Source organism: Myripristis murdjan, chromosome 5 (genome assembly GCF_902150065.1).
Source record: "Myripristis murdjan chromosome 5, fMyrMur1.1, whole genome shotgun sequence".
Taxonomy (NCBI): domain Eukaryota; kingdom Metazoa; phylum Chordata; class Actinopteri; order Holocentriformes; family Holocentridae; genus Myripristis; species Myripristis murdjan.
Window position 1 is genome coordinate 34,000,515 of NC_043984.1, and position 21,923 is coordinate 34,022,437.

Consider the following 21,923-nt stretch of genomic DNA (forward strand, 5'->3'; position numbering starts at 1 on the left):
TATACACATTTTATTGCTCTCCATTTATGTTTTATTGTTTTTATGGCATTTTTTTGCTTTGGCTACATGTTTGATCCAACATGTCATGCCAGTAAAACCAAATGAACTTTTTTTTTTTTTTTAATTCTCTGGGTTTTTCGTCTTCGTATGAACCCAATGGGTTTTAGGCGTCTTCAGCCTCAACCTTAACATTAAACCTCTGATGCATGAATTATGAAAGCCTGAGTCAAGATTGTGTTTTTACTCTTCTTAGGGCATGAACACTTTTGTGAGTCTCCAAAGGAGAAAATGACTTTTAAACAGCTGTCCACTGTACACTGCAAAAACTCAAAATCTTACCAAGATTATTTGTCTTATTTCAAGTCAAAAATGTCTTATTACTAGTCAAGATATCTCATTACACTTAAAATAAGACATGATCACCTCAGAAGTAACTTGTTTTTAGACAATTGTCTCTTGTTTCAAGTGAAAATTTGCTTGAAACACGTGAAAATTTGCTTGTTTCATTGGCAAAATTTGTTTCTTGTTTCTAGCTAATTTTCACTTATTTCAAGTGACTTTTCACTTTTTCCACTGGCAAATTTTGCCAATGAAACAAGCAAATTTTCACTTGTTTCAAGTGAAATTTCACTTGAAACAAGTGAAAATTGTCTAAAAACAATTTACGTCTGAGGTGATCATGTCTTATTTTAAGAATGAGATATTTGACTTGAAATAAGACAAATAATCTTGGAAAGTTTTTACGTTTTTGCAGTGTAGTGACCGCTATGCGCCAAAGGGTTAATAAACACAGCGGAGTGACACAATCTGGCACTAAAACCATGAGCGTTCATTTTCTCTCCCAGTTAGGCCTGGGCTAAAGAGTGTGAATCGAGGCGAACCTTACCAGTGATAATCTCACAGATCGGGCATCGATATTTTTTCGCAGTCTGGTCAAGTTTACTCACACGGCATTGATGAACAAGGGCGACTGGTAGGTAAGAGCGTGATTAATACTCTGTTAATGCCCAGTCAGGTTATTTGCATGTGAATTTGTCTCCCTTCATCTGCTTTGTGGATAACACAGCCATGTTAGACCAACAGCGTTTCTTGCGGCGCATAAGGCTCGCAGAGGCAAGGCTTATGCAAACAGCGTGGCTCCATATCAGGTGTCACTGTCAGGACCAGATGCTCCAGCACAAAGAGCTCCGCCGTGACCCGGTCGAAGCCCTCCTGAACAAACCTCCTCCTCGCTTTGGATTTGAATCTGAAACTGACCGGAAACAAACCACCTGGATGACCCTCCGACTTCGGGCTTTTCAGAGTTTGTCCTGAAAACAGAGACACAGATGTATGTTTGAGCAACCGTCCCGCCGGATTATTCCAGAGAGCCTCGATTGTGTACACAGATCTCGAGACAAGGTTTGAAAACAGCGGCTGGAAACCGAACCCCCGGTCGGTGCAGATCTGTAAATCGGAGGCAAACAAACAGGCAAATTGCTCGGCCCCGAAAAATAAATAAATAAATAAGATTGACAGAAATAATAAATAACTGGGTGCCCTGAGTTCTCACAGCTATGTGGCTTCGGGTCCAGCTGGACTTTATGGCGCCATTTGACATTCAAACACATGTTGTTGAGGGAAAATTCATGCCTTCACTGTGCCACCATGCTGCCTTTTTCTTTTTTTTTTTTACATTTCTTTTGCTTTCCTTAACCTGGAATGCATAAAAGTGTGCCAAACTGACCCACTACAGTGTTTTGTGCAATATTACCAACATCAGTTTCATATTTCTTGTTCATACGTCTGGAAAAAAAGCACAATTTGGTCGGTAAACTGTGGTTAAAATGACCCCTGTGCACTTCCTATTGGAATTTACCTTTGAAAACTGAGTTAGGTAATCTATCACAGCGCGGTGCTGTAACAGTGAATGTTAATTTTTGTCCAGGCTGCTTTATCATTGCATGTGTTGATTTGAAGAGTCTGACGGAAGCTGTGAGTAAAGCCTGTAAGTTCTCACCAGTGATGGTCGGACCTCCAGAGCAGCAGAGTTACCTGACCGGGTGTCTTCATTATATAACGGCTGTGTTTCTTAAGGAAACTTAAGACAGCAAAATTCCCACGCCAAGTTCTTGTCAACTTCTACAAAGGAGCGATTGAAAGCATCCTGACTGGAAACATCACAAACTGGCATGGGATGTGCACGGCCCAGGACAGGAAGACTCTGCAACGAGTGACTAAAACTGCCCAAAACATCATTGGCACCCATCTACCAAGCATCACTGATATCGGGGAGGTGAGGTGAGATCCTAAAAGACAACACCCACCCCAGCCACAGCCTGTTCACCTGCTGCCATCAGGCAAAAGATACAGAAGTATCTGCTGCCGTACCACCAGACTACAGAGCAGCTTCTTCCCACAGGCTGTGAGACTACTAAATGCACCATCTACACTCCTCCATGTTTAATAATTTTATTTTTTATACAATCAATTAATCAATCAAGAGGGAACCACTTTTTAATTTCATTATACAACCTCTTGTATAATGACCAGTAAACTTCCTTGCATCCTTGTATATTTTGAGTGGAAGTAGACTTTTGGCTTTGAAAGAATATTGCATATATTGCTGTCAAATCTCTCTCTTTTGCAAGTAAGACAAAATACAGACGACATTGGAAATGGTGGTGTGTTTTTCTACCTAAAGGAACCGAGCCAGACCTGAAACCATGACCCAAAAACCTGCAACCCTAACCGACCTGTGGGTTTGCTGAGCCGTCACGCTGCTGACGTGCCGTGTGGTTCCACAGTAGGCCGTTTGTGTTTCTGACTGGGAATAACGCCGAGGTCGCTTTTCTCAAACATGGAGGGATTATGTGCTAACGGCGAGAACTCAAACAGCATTCTCATGTTCATCGGGAGAAAAAGGTCGACGGTCTCGCTAACCAAAACCAAACTGCATCGGTTTGGTTTCACGTAGCCGGGGCCAAACCTCAGGCTAACCTGAGCCAAACCTCCGTCCCGGCAGAAAGCCTGCTGCCGTCTGGGAGCCGAACCCGCCTGATGGCACTTTCAGGTAAATGTTTCAGCGTCAAAGAGACCAACCTCCTTCTGAAGTGTTTCACGGGTCGTGTCATTCACATTTTATTTAGGACGTCGTGCTCGTTTCAGAGAATTTCACCAACAGGCCGGGCTTTGGCATCGTCTCGCAGTTCATTTAACATCCGCACCAAACAAAGCGTTCTCTCCTCAGGACTTCATTGTTTACTTAGTGTTTACTCCGTTCTGTTCCTGGGAACTTCACGAGTACACGTGTAGCTTTTTTCCTCCATTTGTGCCTTTTTTCTTTGTTTTTCTTCTGTAGCTGCAGTTACTGGAGCAACTGCAGCTACAGAGCAAAGCTATGACTTTTCATGAGCATGGGATCCGGCCAGCGCACGTCAAAATGTAACTGTAAAAGTGCAAATAACAGCTGAGTGGCCGGCCGTTTGAACGCAGGTTATTTTGAGAGCGGCGTCTCTAAATGAGATCTCTATGGCTCCGATGCTCCGCTCGCTCTGAACACGGCGTAAACCTGTCAGGGGGAATTTCAGATCTGATGGCAGAAATGTGACTGACGAGCGGTAAGCCGCACCACATGGGCCTGAGGATTCTGCGGTTGGTTTTCACATTTACTGAGGGAAAAAAAAAGAAAAGAAAAGAAATCAAGATCACATATACACTGTGGTGTGTCGTGAGCCCCAGCCACAGCTGACGCACCTCTGGACGCTGCCCCCCCCCCCGCCAACCCCAAACACTCTCTGCTCAGGAGTTTGAAGTCTTTTATGTAGAAAAACCACCTGGAAACATCAAATCCTGCTGAGAAACTGGTTGTGCCTGGTTTCTTTTTTGTTTTACAGAAGTGAGGCAGTGTCTAAGGCCTCTTCACCTCTCACACACCGGCGGCTGGCCACACACACACACACACACACATGTTGCCTTGCTAGTTTAGTGTTTTGAGTTGTACGAATGATAAAACCACAGGTGGCAGCATCACTGTGTTTGAGTGTGTTTGAGTGTGTGGGCTTTTTGCTGCAGTTTTCTACTTGACTCCGTTGTAAAAGTCCACAAATGCCACAGAGCAGATTTCATCTCAGAAAGTGACAAACTGTGTTTCCAGTCAGTCGGCAGAGAAGAGAAGAGAAGAGAAGAGAAGAGAAGAGAAGAGAAGAGAAGAGAAGAGGGAATCTGCCATCCTTTTGTTTGTCTCCTTTATTTCTGTCATCTCTCATTTTTCCACTTCAAAGAATCCAGTTTGAACTCTGTGCTCTCGTCCTTTCAGAATCACATGGAAAACATTTGATTTTATGTATTTATTTGATAGGGACTGAGCACACTGATGAGCGTCACACAGCGTGAACCAGCCGTTTAGCCAGAATGTTAATTTACATCCATAATCCCCTGGCGGGTAACAAATAACAACAGCAGTATCGGTAACACTGCAAATACACAAGTACACAAAACATCACAGGGAGCGCTGTTCCCTTTTTTTTAAAAAAAGTAATTCATCAACTTTTACTATACCACAAGATTTTACATCGCACTTTTTACTGCCACTGACGCAGCAAAGTAACAGACTCAAACTTGAATAGGATGTTTTAGCTCTGTGTCCACCCAGACACATAAGATTCACCTCAAAAGAAAAAATAATATATACATATATAACACGGGACATATGTAGAGCAGTTTAAAAAAAGAAAAAAAAGTATAAAAATATGATATGATTTGATTTGATTTTTTCTTTTATTTAAGTGTCATGCTTCAATTTCAGAAGCCCAGCTCATATGGACTTACAAGACACTGCTGTACACATTACAAACCATGCTCCAACAATGATTTTTATGATTTTTGAAAGGTATAAGGATGAGACTGTATAAATAACTCTGACAGTTGACATAGCTTCTTTTTTGTTTTTTGTTTTTTCCTCTTTTTTATGTATTGATGTATTTATTTTTTTCTTTCTTCTCTTGATTATTATTATTTTATTATATTATTAGTATTTGGTTTCTTTTGTTTATAATATAATAATAATAATAATTATTATTATCATTAACATTTGGAAGCAGGTTAATTATTGATTAATCGTGTAAGGTGAAGGGGTGGGACTTCCTCCCACTCCCTTTTGAACATGCAAATAACAAATTTATTTGGCTCTGTATTTGCTGTTTGGCTTTTTTCTGTTTACTTTTTGCTCATGTCTTTATTTTGTTCTATGTTTACTTATTTGTGTTAAAAAAAAAAAAAGTTAATAATGATAAGACAAATGTGTCGTCGGTCTCAGACTGACTCAGAATCACAGAGATGGGAGTGTGTGCCGTCACCATGCATCATATGAAAAGCTCATTTCCAAAAACATATCTCCACTGTGTTCATTCCTATAAGCCAGATTTTCCAATCAGAAGATCTCTGGTAGGCTAATGCATTGGCAAGACGGCTTTTGCAGCAAAGCTTTGGATTTGGATGTCATGTGAAACATTATATACACAACAGTTGGTTCTTTTCCCCCCACAGGGATGGAATATATCCATTTTTGTAAATAAACTGTAACTTACAATTGACTTTAATGTGTTTGAACATTAACACCCCGGCTGCAAGAGTCGGAATATCACCGCTGGACCAGAGCTCAGACTCTGGGTCTGATCTTGATATCTTGATCGTTGTTTTGCGGTAGAAAAATGACTTTGGCTGTGGTGGGAATCTGGCCGACAGCAGTCTGAGGGAGGTCAATTCACATGGGATGAATTTTACTTGAGGTTTGTTTTTTTTCCTCTAGTTCTTCTTCTTCTTCTTCTTCTTCTGGCCATTTTATTGGAGGGAAAACAGGACACAACTTTTACTTTAACAGCCTGTCAGATTTGCTCGGGGGATGAGATAATCCCACTTTGTTCCCGGCGCTAATGAACTTGTTTCCAGAATTTTATTGAATCAAGAAAGTGTCATTCTCTTAATCCTAGTGGGCTGATCTGATTTGTTTTGACATCTTTGTAGAAAACAAATAAAAACTGCACTGGAAACAAGAGGCATCATCTCATGCCATTTTTTTAACCTTTTTTTTTTAAGAAAAGGCTTGATTTTTAGACTGAATACTGAACTTAAGGACTTGTTAACGTGGACATTTGCAATGTATGAAGGTATTCAAACCGAGCTGAAGACATTTGGACATGCAGGTAAACAAAACTTGGCTCGGTCAGTTTAGCCACACGGCCCCTGCAGCATCTCTCTGCAGGTGGAGCAGAGCAAAGGTGTGTCCTCGTACACCGATGGCTAACTGGAAAAGGAAAAGGCGCGGTTCCTCAGTGACTAAGATCTATAAAACAGAACCATGAGCACACACAGCTTTATAAATCTGATGAGAGGAATGCATGCACATATTTCTGGCTTCATGCACACTCACACACACAGTTTGAGTTTTATGCATGTGCGGCCTGGGAGTCTCCACAAGTGTTCACACTGACCGAGCAACATCTTCCCACTGAGTTTGGTAGGAAAACCAGAGCAGATCAGTGCCAGGATCACCGAACATAACCGCAGCTCTTCCTGCATGTTGTCCCTGCTCGGCTGGGTTCTGTGATTTGCAGGCGACTCTGCACAGTATGTCATGTCTTGCAAAAAAGGCTTGTGACATTTTTATCCAATGCATTTCGGAGCAATTTCAGATTTTTCCCAGATTTCGTGCACGCCCCTCAGTAAATATTGTCAGTATTTTTGCCTGTTCATATTCGTGCTGGGTGAAACCCAATTGGACCAAAGAGAAAGCAAACAGAGAAGAAGTCAAAATGGGCACTTTCTCTGTGATCCAGGCCAGACAAACCGACGTACAGATGAGACGGCGCCCTGCAAAAAAGCATCCGAGAATATGTGTAGTACCAGTCACATGAGAAAAAACAATATATGGCATGTCAAGTAACAAAGGGAGTAAAAAACGCGGAAAAATGTTCTAGGCAAAGCACATGCATGTGGTTAAGCATGGTATGGTGATAAGTTAAAGCATATGCTGTTTATGTAACAACTGGGCATTTTGGATAAAAGCATTGGAAGATGCTTCGATCCGAAAATGTTTTATATCACCGAGAGCCGATAGATGTTTATGAGGTGGGAGCGGAACCGAGTGTGACCGTGTTCATGCTTTGTCTATGAATCAGATTCAGAAAGGTGTTGATACGGAGCCGAAAATGAGCTCCAGGTGAGGTTTTACGAGGGAGGCGGGCTTGAGTTATTGCCCTTTGTGCACGAAAAAAGCGGCAGAAGCAGCCCACTCTTCACCCGAATGCGTCCCACCGGGCAAAGCCGCTGCCCTCCTAAAACGTCTCGGGGAGCTGATTTAAAGCGCACATCAAATCGCGAGTGTATCTGAAGTGAAAATATCAAAAACAGATTCAAAAAGGAGGGCGAGCCTGAAGCGAGCGTCCTGTTCACATCATCTACCCATCCTTGCCTTGAATAGTGAACATTGAAAAGTTCTGTGTCCATAAGCATGTTTCACTCAGATGGCGCACATCAAACGTCCCACACTCACACAGGCTTTGGTTTGGGAAAAAAAAAAAAAAAAAAAAAAAAACATAACGATGCAACTTGAGGATGCGGCAAAAGTCCAAGTGTATCTTTAATTAATGACTCTGAACCCCCTTTGAACCACTTTTGAGACGGTTTCAAATATTTGAAAAGCAGCGTGGAAGATTTACAAACCGTTTGTCTGAATCGACCCGTAATGCATCAACATTATGCAACGCCAACAAAATATAGAGCAGAGACACATTCTCGGGATTTTTGAAAGCGCTTCAGCTACGAGTTTTGCTTTTATCATTTTTCATCCTCCCACACACACACACACACACACACACACACACACACACACACAGACGCACACACATTTGCTGTTCAGCTTTAATGTCAGATCGGCAGAACCACAAAACAAACCCAATTGAATGTAAAATTAAACTAGTGCAAACACACACACACACACACACAGTCTGAAGAGGGAGACCCCACAAGTGCACACTCACTCTCACTCACTCAGATGAAAAAACATTCACACACACACACACACACACACACACACGTTTTAACTGTGCTGTCTTGTGTGTTTCAGGCAGTGTGGACCGAGGAGCGCGAGAGACAGAGGACAGAGAGAAAGAGGGAGAGAGAGAGAGAGAGATAAATTGTCAGGAAGCCGGTTAACAGGACAAGAAGGCCGTCAAACAGCAGGGATCCTGGCGCACACACACACACATACACACACACAGACACACACACACACACAGGCACACACATGGAGGCTTGACGTTGTGTCAAAGCCACAGGAAGACTACTAAAACAGCAGGGAGCTGTCAGAACACATCATAAACTGAGTGAAGGTACACACTCACACACACACACACACACACACACACACACACACACTCAAACAGTGAATACACACACTAAATACGAGCAGACTTGCAGACAGGCATTCATAGAGTACACACAGGAAAGACAGACTAATGTCAAGTTCCATACACATTTTCACACACACACACACACACACACACACACACAGAGCTGACAGCGACTGTAAGGACAGACGACGTTCCGGACCTCATGCGTGTCTATGGGGACACACGACACTGTACGCAACTGAACAGGCAACACGTTGAGGCAGCGCAGGTTGCTGTTGCTGAACGACAAAGTTCCTGGAAGGAAAACAAAGAATGAAGAAGGAGATGATGATGAGGATGATGAGGATGATGATGATGATGATGATGATGATGATGGTGTTCTGTACTTCGGTCAGGATGATGTAACATGTCAAAATGAAATGCGATGCCGGTCCAGCTGGGGTGAAACTGTAATAAAATCTGTCGTTTTCGCATTAAGCAGTCATTATTATTTCATAAGCGGCGCGCCATTTCTCATGATGTAATGACAAATGAAACAAAGGAAGCGAGAGGGAACATAATGACTTGAGTAATCGTGTTATTGGTCCACACTGTTACATCATTAGATCTAAATGTTTCTGCACAGCCCTTATGAAACAGTAACCGCTGCTTGATGTGGTCGCATGATGTCACGACGTTAACCTGGAATGTAATTTGACGTGTCGAGTTTTATCACGGTGTCTTGCATCGGTTTGTTTTATTATGCATTCGTACATGTTATTACATAAACAGTAAGTTATCACATTATCAGTTGCCACAAAGGTTTACATGGATATATGTAAGCATAGTTTAGTTTATATCGAGGTTGGAATAACCAGCGGTGTTCGTTATTCCAGCAGCGCTCGGCCCCCTCCGGTGACCTTTGTGCACCACCTCTGCAGTTAAATTTTGATTTACACGATGTAGGAAGCAGAAATAACAACCTTTTCCTGCCAACTGAGACTATGGCAAAGTTATTGCCCACTTTTTTTTTTACTGACTTCAAGATCAGTTGTGGCTCTCATTCACTGTTGACAGCTTCAAGGGTTTAAACGCACAGTTTATGGAAAATAAAATGACACCCCTGACCTGAATGTAGTGAACAAGAACCGCCCCGGAAAAACCCTGAAAGCCAAAAGGGGGAAAATGGAAGAAAAACAGCTTTTCTTTTTACCCCCTTCTGTTTAAAGTTTCTAAAAACAAGACGACCTACACTACTCACAAAAAGTTAGGGATATTCGGCTTTCGGGTGAAATTTCAGGATGATCCTAAAATGCATTCTAACCTTTACAGGTGAACTTAATGTGACCTTCTGTAAACTTTTGAGTGCACATGTCCAACTGTTCAATGTTTCAGTACTTTTTTCACAAGTTGCTGTTCTCTAACAAGGAGTTTAACGGCAAAATTCACATCAGGTGTTTGATGCTCCAGCTCATCAAGGTCGTATCATTAGGGAACGGCTGCTGGAGACTGGGGTACCTCAGATGGAGTGGCCTGCACTTTCTCCAGACCTGAATCCCATAGAAAACCTATGGGATCAGCTGAGTCGGCCGTGTAGAGGCTCGGAGCTCTGTACCCCAGAACCTCAATGTCCTGAGGGCCGCCCTTCAAGAAGAGTGGGATGCCATGCCTCAGCAGACAATAAGTCGACTTGTGAACAGCATGAGACGTCGTTGTCAAGCTGTAATTGATGCTCAAGGGCACATGACAAGTTATTGACACTGACATTTTTTGTTGTGGTATATCCACCACTGTTGTTGGCTTTTGTTTCAAGAAATTGTTTGAGATGAGGAAATCACCAGTGTATGCTTCTACTTAAATGCCCTACTTTCCTGATATAATATCACTGTAGCGTGAACATTTTACATTTTCCAGAAATTTCACCCAAAAGCCAAATATCCCTAATTTTTTGTGAGTAGTGTATGTTATATATAGTTTTTGAGTTATGTGCATACGGTATCCAAATTATTTCCAGCAGTGTTCAAATTCAGAGAAGTCCATCCAATCCTAAAGCCACTGAAGGGCTGCGTAGACAAAATTGACGTTCTTGAGTGAATCAACTTCTGTTTCTTGCTTTTGATGGTTAATTTATCGCTCAGCATTAATGATCTTCAGTGTGTCCATAACTGCTGTTCATAAATGTCCGTCAAGCCAAACACTTCACTAATCCAACAGCATAGCATCTAGTCAGCATGGCGGTCAAAAAAGCTATATGTGCTCCTCCGTCCAGCAACACCTGTCACCTGAGAGAAGGTTCCTACCGATGTTGTGAAATATTTAAAGCACAAAGGTGACACCTACTGGACCAATTTGGTGTCTGCACACACTTAACATGAAGAAATGGCTCCTACATCCGTAATTTCAATCAAGGTTAAGGGTGCATGTCATTTGGCCGCCTGTCAGTGGTGTCATTTCCCCCGAGAAAGACCGGACGATTCTTCAGTGAGGAAGGAAGTCGGTAAAAAAACCAGGTAAACAACCGCTGCTGGCGCCTCTCCAGCAGATGCCGCCCTTAGCATTTGCCTATACTGCCTATGCCACGGACCGGCCCTGCTCCTGAGTACTAAAATATAACAGTTGTGGCACGCTAATGGTGGTTGTGGTTGAGGACAACAGCTCCCATGATCCCACACTACTCCACGACGTCATCAAACTCCTTCTTTTGTCCGTTTTGACTAAGAGACCTCTAGAGTCAGAAGTTGAGAAACTGTGCGTTTAATATCCTCTGATGCCCCTTTTCCACCAGAAAGAACCTGGTGCTAGTTCAGTGCTGGTGCTAGAGCCGGTGCTTAACTGGCTCCAACAAAGAACTGGTTTGCTTTTCCACCGGCCAAGACCCAAGCGGAGCCAAGTCAGACCCACATCATTACGTCAGCGTAAAACATGATCACGTGGGTGTGCGAGATGCTCACTTGGAATCACAATAACCAACATGGACGATAAATGGATGACCTCATTGTAGCGATGCAAATACTGCTCGTGTCTTTACAAGCCTACATTGCGATCCAGAGGCAAAAACACAATTATTGCTGCCTACCCGTCGTATTAGTGGTCGGAACGAACGACAACTACGTTATACGCTATACGTTTATAGCGTTCGCCGTTCCCGTTTGGGTCGGTCCAATGACGTGGTGGGTCGCGTCATCGGTTCTTTCTCTGGCCCCTGTTCAGCCCCTGCTCAAAGTTGGTGCTTGCCTGGAACCGATTTGGAACCAGTTTGGTTGGTGCTTGGGCGGTGGAAAAACAAAGAACCTGTGCTAAGTCAGGCACTGGCTGCTGGCGCCTGAGTCTGATCATCTGAATGAGTGTGAGGTCATACCCGGTATAAACAGATCATCAGTACATCATGAGCACATTAAGTTTGAGATGTTGGTATAATGACTGCAAACCATCCAGAGCAGCAGTGATGAGCCTGTCAGCCGTCATCACCCTCTGCTCTTCATCCTCCACAGTGTGTCAGCAGGTGGGATCAGTCAGGAAATCGGCTGTGTTGCTTTACAGCACAAAACAGGAGGAGGGCGCTGTTCTTCTGAAGCGTCTAGAACATCTGGCAGATGGTGGAGGAAGTGATGGAAAAATTACTTCCAACATCTCAATCACCTTCAGGGAGGCCAAGGGGAGACAGGAGGCAACCGGCCTGATGGGAAATGTGGTTTTACTGTGGAGAAACGAGAGCGTTAAGGCTGCATCCAGACAGAATCCAGTCCGGTGATTTGCTGCAGCGTTGGCTGCCCAGCTCCTAAACATCACGTCCTCATACAACTAAACTGCATTCTCAAATACGTTTTGAGGGGAATGGATTATGTTTGTCTGTAATGCAGCACAAGATCTTAATCTCAAATCCTCACTCGTAGGAAGGTCGGGGTGGCAGATGGGTCAAAGAGCCGACTTTCACCCACACAGCCTCAGTTTGAGCCCAGAGTGAAGCGATAAAGGTGTTGGATTGATGCAAATGTTACATTACTGCAACCAAATGGTTTTTACAAGTAAACCTACAAGTAAAGTGTTTTTTTTTTTTTCTAAGGCCAAACAAAAAAATACCTTGGGTTCCGGTTCCTTGTCATTTGAGGGCATGAATAGGTAGGGAATTTATTTTATTTTATTTTTTATTTTATTAAGCATTTTAAGAATGGGTAGGGGGGATTTATTTTATTTTATTTTATTTTATTTATTCATGGGAAGGATGGGTAGGAAGAGATTTTATTTTATTTTATTCTTTTTTTTATTTTTGGAAGCGATGCATGGGTTGCTTTTTAAATATAATTAATTCAATATTTGCATAAGTTACCACCTTTTTAACGGACGGAGCAGCGTTATTACTAGCAGAGGGAGGTGTCTCTGTCTCAGGTACCTGAAGTCCAATACACCCATCACGCCCACCGTCATAGAGCCAGGCTCCACGGTTGCAAATCTGCAAAGGCACTGTTTCACCTCTTTCACTACATCTGCAAAGATTTTCTCTTGTAGTTGGATTATTTTCACTGGTGGTTTGCGAGGACAAATCACACACACACACACACACACACACACACACACACACACACCGAGTCCATTCTTTCCAGCCAGTGCTGTCTGTGGTGCATGATTCCATGAAGTTATTTTCCGAAGTTACGCGAGAACATCACAAATAAGACGAGTGCAACACAGATCAAAATAACTAAACTTTTGACCAATGCCAACAAGGTCACACTCGGTCGCATAGTGCCTTTAATTTATTTTATTTTTTTATTTTATTTTTACACAGAGGCCAATAAAATAACCTGACTCGGGGATAAATGGGACACTCGGTCGGGAACCGGAACCCAGAAATTATTTTTGTCTGGCCTAACCTTAAGTAACAAAACTGCCTAAAAGGCCACCTGACATGTTGATTAAAAACGTATTTTTGATGAGTCACAAACAAACATAATCTGTGACTAAATATTCCTAAATTAACAATGCAGTTTAGCTGTATGGGAAACTAAATTTTAGGAGAGAGTCAGACAGCTGCTGTGTTTGTTGGCCGTTGTGGAGCTCAGCTGGACTACGCCCATTCAAAGTAAATGGGGGTTGTGCTTTTGTGGCCGATTCTGTGTGAATGGTTAAATTTGCTAGTTCACCTTTATTTTAGTTTTTTTTTTTTTTTGGATGACACACTGTCTAAATTTGAAGACTTACTCCCAGCAAAGAAGAAAGCACCAATTGTGTAATAAGTTAAAATGAAGCTTTTCTTTCTGTTTAAGCGTCCAGACGATCGCTGGCAGAGTCTTGTTTGGATCTGCTGGCTGTGACTGACAGGAAGTGGAGCCCTCATGTAACCAGAGGGGAACATCAGCCACTGGCTCAGAGATTTATTTTGGTCAGGAAAACACACAAATCACAGACGTGGCAACCTGGACGTGGCCTCTGGCCTCTGCTGGTCTCCAAGCAGAAAATGGAGCTGATATTTTCCCTCTGATGCAACATTTTAAATTGTCAGCCATGACTGAGCACCTTTACTGACCAAATTAAAATCCCTAGAGGTTGTTTCCAATGCCAAAGCGAAAAAAAAAAAAAAAAAAAGAGGTATTCAGAACAAATTCAACATTTCTGTTGGCTCCTTCAGTTCATTTGACCTTGCAAAAACATCTTCCTGTCTATCTTTATTTTTATTTTATTTAACCTTTTTTTTTTTTTTTTTTTTTTAAGGCTCCTTGAGATTAAAAATCTCTTTTACAAAAGCATTCTGGCCAGGAAAAAGCAGCAGCACAGATAAAAGGGTTGCAGACATACAAGAACATGTAACAAACGGAATAAAAATAGGAAATAAATTACAGAATCATAAATCATAAAATCAACAATATCTATCTGCATTATTCCCTGCTCTCAAGTAAACTACCCTGATTATCAGTTAACTGGGGAAACTGTTACTTTGAAAGCATGTAAATGTTTTATTCAGACCATTTTCCTACTCTTGTTATCAACAGTGTGATGATATCTGATTGTGGAGGCAAATATATTCAGTGGTTTTCTTTCATTAATGGGTGGAAATTCTTACTGAAGGCAGTGTTGCTGAATCTGAATTGCCTCCAAAAAGTTGCCTACATATTCTGACTTCCAGTCGTGAGCGGCTGATAAGGACGAATGGAAGGATGGACGGATGGAAGGACGGATTCGGCAGTGAGGCGTTCAGGCCTCGATCGCTGCTGTTTGCCCTGTTACCTCGCACTCCTCTCCTGTCCTCTCCTCTCTGTGTCCTCCTCCTCTTGCCTCTCTTTCTCCTCCCGTCTCGTCTCCTTCTTCACCTCCGTCCCGTCGCACCGTTTTACGCCGCGGCGCAGGACAACGCCGGCGGCGAGGAAGCTGTGTCTCGTACGGAGAGTCATCAAGCTCATTTCCAGGCACCAGAAGCTGAACGGACTCACAGCAACGGCAGATGATTTAGTCAATTACAAGAAAATTCAATACAAGAAAAAATGGTTTTCAGTCAGGATTTTACAAAATGAACAATCATAAAATAAAACATACAAATGCAGCATACAGGTGAACAGATTAAACCTCTAGTAAAAGGTAGTAGTTGCATGTTAGCATTATTGGATCATTTTGTCACTGATAAATCTGATCAACTTCAACAGCAGTTATTTTTGTAAATGAGCTCGTTTTGCAGTTACCTTGTAAAAATCTCAAGTAATTTAATCTCATATTCAGTCTCGAAACCTTGTTTTTCTTCATACAAGGTAAAAGTCTGCCAGTGGGATGAGATAATCCCACCTTGCCAAGGAATGAACCCTTTATTGAAAGTGGTAACACTGATATTTGGTGGACGGGCTCTGGTTTGACCGAGGTTTGGGATTCCTCAGCGTGAGGAATCTGCTGAGGCAAGAGTAACATCTGAGCAGCTGAAATCACAGCTAACCAACAGGATCCAGCATGATCTCTAATCCACATGATCCACTGTGTAAATCAGACAGATTCAGAGTTGTAGGTTGTGGTTGCAAGGTTTATTTTTCTCTTTATGCCAAGCTAACATGAAATGCTGTCCAAAGAAACCAAACGAGTGGACGTGCAGAGGTGAAAATGACATCGAACATCTTGTCTCAGTCTGTGGAAGTCAGAAAAAGCGTTGGAGTATTCCTTTAATTAACGATTCTCAAAGGTACCTTCGTGGCTGTGACACATGTGGTCGACAGCAGATTTACACGACGGCAAACAGAAAGCGACAAAGTGCTCAGCCGGCGCCTCGGCGGTAACCTGACCCCGGCCGTCCTAAAGTGAGCCTGATGTCTCTGAATCCAGGACAAACTCACCGGCCGGCCTCGTCGTGTTTTACGGCGTTTTCCTCTCCGACGCTCCTCCTCTCTTCTGTTCTCTCCTCTCCTCCTCTTCCTCACCTCTGTCCCTCTCTTATTTCTTTGTGTGTCCTTTTCCTGTTTGCCCTCTCTTGTTACTGTCTGATTTCTACATGCTGATGTTAAATAGGCTCTGCTGTTATTTTTAATGACTTGTGCATACTGTATGATGATGATGATGATGATGATGATGATGATGATGACTCCTCCGCCCGCACTAACAGGGTGCAGGAGGCCTTTACAACACATGTAAATAAACCTAATAAAAGGTTGGGACTTGTGACTGGGCTCCCGGCTCGTCTCTCCAAAACCTCCCCCGTGAATCACAGCCTCGTCTCCCATCTCTGCCTCCTCCACTTTGCTCTTTCATGTTTTTATTGCCTTGTCCTTTGCTCATGTGGCTCCGCTGTGGTTTCTTTCTCTGTGGGTGGGAAAGAAAAAAAATATCATATTTTGAAATTATGGAGATAATTTGATTTCAAACCAATTGACAATGATGAGAAACAAGCAGAGATCCTGCCTCGGGGGTTTATAACGGTTGCAATGATGTGGTAATTATCTAAATTTTGGATGCAGTTTCTAAATTTTGGAAACAAGGACCACAATAAGAGAGAGGCAATAGGATTGGGAAGATTTTATTGCCGGTGCTGCTCTGGGAAATGACCTTTTACCTTCTTGCTTCTGATGTCCTACAGTTAGTTAGTGATCTGGTTATTGAGGCTGTTTTAGGCTGCTGTCTGTTTTTTTTTTTTTTTTTTTTAACTTATTTATTTGAAAATCAATCAATTTGTAACTGATCAATCAATGAGAAACTGCAGGCTGGCTCATGAAAATAACGCATAATGCAGAAATACAGAAATACATCCCATGTCAACATTTTTCTGAAATAACAGAACGCAGCAACCAGCCTGTTGGGTTTTCCTTTCCTTCCAGCTGATTCTACTTAGTTTATCTTCATTTATCATTCATCATAACGTATAAATTTATCATAGAAAGCTCTTACTTTTCTCATTACATGTAGTTGATAGTAAATGGAGGCAAATATTTCAATAAAAAAGATTTCAAAAAATATGTTTGTTTTGTTTTTCCTCTTTCTGTCATAAACATCTTGGAGGCCAGATCAGACGAGCTCATGGGCTGGATTTGGCCGTATTTCTGTAATTTTATATTTTCCTTTTAATTAATTAATTTATTTATTTATTTTTACTAATATTCCTTTAATTTTTGGCCAATTAGGCAAATTTACTCATTTGCCTTGTTTTTGGAAAAGCAAAAAAAAAAAAAAAAAAAAAAAGTGCAAAAATTTTGCACATAAAAAACACATGAAAATGACCTGAAAATGTGTAAAATTTAGTTAAAAAAGAAAAACTATCAAAAATTTTGGAAAAAAGAAATTATCAATTAGTAAATCATCACTGTAAAATTTGCTAAAAAGTAGTAAAAAACAAATAACAAATGATAAGAAAACTATAATCATTATAATTATATATGGAATAAATTACAATATAATTACCAATAAAATGTGTTTAAAATAAAAGCCCATCCACAGGCTCCTGAGTTTCAGGGGTTAAGAGGGAGAATAATCTGAGTGATACTCTGGAATATGTCCACTGTGTTTAGTTTTTGGCCCCAAGTCACAAATGTCCCTGGATTTTCTGCCCAAACTCTGGTCTCCTTCAGTGAGAGGAGACACAAAGTCAAACAAGTCAAAAAAAATCAGACTGGGTCTCTTCTACCTGTTGTGTAAACGCAGCCAAAGGAACCAAAACCCTTTTCTAATTTTTTTAATGTGGCACAGCTCAGATTTTTTTCTCTGAGCAGTGTGAACACGAAGATCAGATCTTTTCAAATCTGATTCAGATGTTAAAGAGCCCTGGCACCCTCGCAGGTGATTTCCCAGGTGATGACACCTTCACTCTGCTGCTGGCTGTGGCTGCTGGGCGGAGCTACACTCGGTCCCAGGTGAAAGTTCATTTTTTCCCCCTAATTTCATTCAAAAAGTGAAACATTCATATATTTGAATTATTTCAAGCTTTTCTTGTTTTAATTTAACTGTAATTATGGCTTACAGTTCATGAAAATCAAAAATCCAGTATCTGAAAATATCAGAATTTTTTTTTTTTTTTTTTTTTTTTAAATAGGATTTATAATACAGAAATGTTTCGCTTGAATTGAATTAAATGATGAAAAAAATAACTTTTCCATGATTTCTAATTTTTTGAGATGCACATGTATTCAAAGTTATTATGGTGACTAAATTTGGTTTTCTTATTGCATCATGTTGTGTGCTGATGCTGATGATGTTGATGATTAAATTCATTGTTGTCACTTGACATGCTGTGTCCTCCTGCAGTGGTTATATAAAATGTGATCGAAACACTGATCACACTATTAAGCCTTGGAAGCTTTCTACATTTCACACTTTATGTTTGATTTCTCATTGCCCCATGATGTGTTGACACAAACCTTTTTTTTTTTTTTTTTTTTTTTTTTTTTTTAATTTCCTCAGCTGCAGCCATTATTCTTGGGTGAGAAAATCTGCCAAAAGGCCTTTTGGGCTGATTTTTTTTTTTTTTTTTTTTTTTTTTTAAAGTGAAACAGACAGTGACACTGACTTAGCTGTTTGTTTTCATCATGATGGACAGGCACAGGCCATTTTTCTAAAAGTTAAACTTGGTTATCATTTTTAGAGCTGCTGCTTTCTGAGTGTTTCATATCCATTTTCCATAGGAGGCCATGTGTAAAAATAATAATAATAATAATAATAATAATGATAAAGACGGTGGCAGCTAAGGAAAACAGGTTGTGAGTAAAAACTTCAAACTTCTGCTGTTTTGTTTTGTTGTTTTTTTGTTTTTTTTGCCTGCGCTGTGGAAGGTCAGCAGGATCTTCTCTCAGAGCTTTCCAGGCTTTCCTCTGCATGTTGGCTTTCCAAACGGACCTTGTAACCTCCACACCTGTGCACACTTAAAGCCCTGAGCTACCGGCTCGTCCTGCCTCGGCGTTTGTGCTGAGAGCTTTTCGCTGCCCTCCTCTGCGTGTTGTCTCTCACAATGTGCTTGAAGTTCAGCCTTGAACCCGTAACCTCGGTGCCTTCATGGAAGCTGTTAAGCCCATTGAGCTGCAGTGAATGTGCTTTTGAAGCTGTTCTTCTCAATCTGTTTTTTTTTTTTTTTTTTTTTTTTAAACACACCGGCTTTCAAAATGTACTTCACTGGTTTCAGCTTTTTCTCTCAGAGCTTCAGTCTCTGCTCTCTGCTGTGGAAACAACAGTCTGCTTCAAAAGGTGTGCACCGTCAGAAGTCACTTCATCTCATACTGAGAAATACATTTTCTTCTATTTTCTTAAAATAAGGACAAATGAAATGACAAATGTTTCTGCTGCAAATGTTTTTTTCTGAATCAAGTAGCATTTTCTTGATGTTTACAGGCTGATCAGAATTATTCTGCTTTGCTTCAACTTAGAAGTGGGGGAAAAAATGTAATTAAAAAAAAAACAAGTTGCAACCAGAAACTCTACAGCCAGGGGCGCCGTATATGGGGGAAAAGTTAGGACAATTCCAAGGGCCCTTGTCTGACAGGGGCCCCAAAAAATAGATAAAAACTAATAAAAAATTATTAAACCATCATCGAGTAAATATATATATATATATATATATATATATATATATATATATATATATATATATTCTGTCATGGGGCCCAAAATTCCTGGCGGCGCCCCTGTCTACAGCTCTCTGTCAGTCGTTGTGTTCAAATCAATCGGCTAAAGGGGGGGAATGACAATGTGAATGGCAAAAAAAGATGCACAACTTCTAAACAGATTCATGTAACAAGGCTGAACTTTGTAGAAAGACACGCACACACACACACACACACAAACACACAGAACACACAAAATTATGCCACATCCCCTTTCATAAATCGTGAACCAGTTGTGCTTTGTCCGTCTTATAGCGACTGTAACTTCTTCTGCGTGCGAGGTTGTGATTTGCCATGCAGGTCAAGTGTTTGTGACGTGTGTGTGTGTGTGTGTGTGTGTGTGTGTGTGTGTGTGTGTGTGGATGCATGCGAGGACGTGGTCGCAGCTATTGTGAATTCACGCTTGTTGGTGTTTGAAGCAAGACAAACAATTTCCAAAAGGACAAATGTAGACAAGTAACGCCCAGCCTGAGGCTTCGGGACGCTCTCGAGGTCAATGAGTAGCGTTTCCGCCGCATCACCAGCGGTTCCCACCCCACCCTTTGCCTCTCCTGTCGCCTAGCAACCAGCTGCGGGGAGAGACGCCGTTTGGATGGAAGCAAGGTGCTGATCCTCCTCCGTAGGCTGTCTGTGTTGCTGCTGTGTCGTCTTCGTCCTACACAGGATGACTGTCCTCTGTACGTTCTGTATCTGTTCTCTTCTGCTCTGATTCATTCTGCTGCAGTTGCCGTAATCAACAGCGGACATCATTTTAAAAGGCAATGCTGAGGTAACATTGTTTTCACCATAATTATTACCAGCAATATTCTGCACTGCCTCAAAAACATGAAAGCAGTGAAGAATTTTGTGTCTGAGAGCAATTTGGGATTTGGGTGAGTCATTTTTCAGATTGTTGTTTCTGATAATTACCGAGAACATTAACAATCAATCTGACAGGGGAAATCTGAGTGACTGGGCCGGCGACGGCCTGCTCTAACATGCAACGAGAAACCAGATGACCGCCGTTTATTTCAATGGTCATCACAAACACACACATGAAGCAGCACTGCCGACCACAAAACAACATAACACCACATGTCATGGTTGAGGGGCGGAGCCAGCATTCACATCTGCTGTCCATTTGCCTCACAGCTTCTCCTTCCCTGATAGTCACACTGAAATTAGGAATTCCATGTTTGGCCAAGAAAGCAGCGTCAAGACAACCGAGCAGAACGCCAGAGCAGAGATTTTCAAACTTTTTCATGTTCTGGACGCTTTCACTGAGCCGCAGACCCCCCATCTGAAGTTATTTAGTCTTGCAGTGACCCTGATAAAAAAAAAAAGATGTTTTGTTTGTATATTAAGTATGAAATTGTTACAGTAAAATCAAACCTTTGAAACCCGTGAAAATTCACTTGAGTTCTTTCAAAAACATGGGAAACAGCTGATTAGCCAATTAGAAATGCTTGTATTTGAATGCATCAAAGGCATGTTTGCTCAGTCGGCTGACGACCCGCTGGAAGCCCCTCAAGGACTCCTGGAAAACCCCTCATACAGAGATCCAAGGAACATTTTATGTCCAAGATCCGATGTCAGACTTCACACACAGTGATGCCTGAAAGCTTGTGAACCCCGTTCCCTATTTCATGACCCAAAACCTTCAGGATTGCAACTTGTTCTCGAGGTGTGATCTCTGCAGAACATCCACTCCTGAGGAGAGGAGCAGCCGCCCTCATCTTCCTCCATTTGCAGAGAGTTTTTCTCTCTGTGGACCGATGGTCTTTTGTAATCTTTTCCAGCTTTGTACCTCTCTGAAACGCTTCCTCTGAGGTCCTGTGAAAGCTGCCGTGTCATAGGCAAGGTTCACACCTCAGCATCGCACACTTCCAGTCTCAACACCTTAATGCAAGCAGCTGACTCCAATTAGCTTTTGGAGGAGTCAGTGGTACAAGAGGGTCACATGCTTCTGCCTCATACAAATATCATTGCATCATTTTGCTCAATAAATAATCAAATAAATGTTTTGTTTTATGTCATTTGTTTAATTTGGCTTCTTTTATCAAGTCTTAGGAAAATCTGATCATGTTTTAGGTGATATTAACGCAGAAAAAGAAGAAATTCTAAAGGGTTGCCAAACTTCACATAAGAGAAGAGAAATTTCTCTATTTCTGTATAAATGCCCCTAAAACTTTCAGGATTGCGTGTTGTGCTCTTTGTGTGATCTCTGCAGGACGTCCACTCCCAGGAAGGGGAGAAACAGGCGTGAATTTACTCCGTTCGCAGAAAGTGTGTCTCATTGTGGACTGATGAGGATCCAGAGCCAAAAAAAAGCTTTTGTAGCCCTTTCCAACCCTACAACCCCGACCTCTAATCTCATCACCTCAAGCAGGGGTGTCAAAGTGGAGGGCCAAGACTCTGCAGGCTTTCATTCCAACCCAAAACTCCACCAAGTAATTTCACTGATTAGTCCCTCCTCCGAGCCTGAAGGTGAGGTCATCTGTGAAATCACCTGGTGGAGCTTTTGGTT

General features: G+C 41.7%; 2 protein-coding genes across 2 annotated transcripts in view; both read left to right on the forward strand.

The window, feature by feature from the left end:
• raly (RALY heterogeneous nuclear ribonucleoprotein) overlaps nucleotides 1–8,948 on the forward strand; it is a 55,196-nt gene extending 46,248 nt beyond the window's left edge. Inside the window, exon 8 of the mRNA XM_030052399.1 lies at nucleotides 8,105–8,948. The gene's annotated coding sequence lies outside the window, so the exon portion shown is untranslated. The remainder of the gene's footprint in view (nucleotides 1–8,104) is intronic.
• LOC115359829 (zinc finger protein 585A-like) overlaps nucleotides 1–21,923 on the forward strand; it is a 1,044,768-nt gene that overhangs the window by 374,489 nt on the left and 648,356 nt on the right. The window lies entirely within an intron of this gene.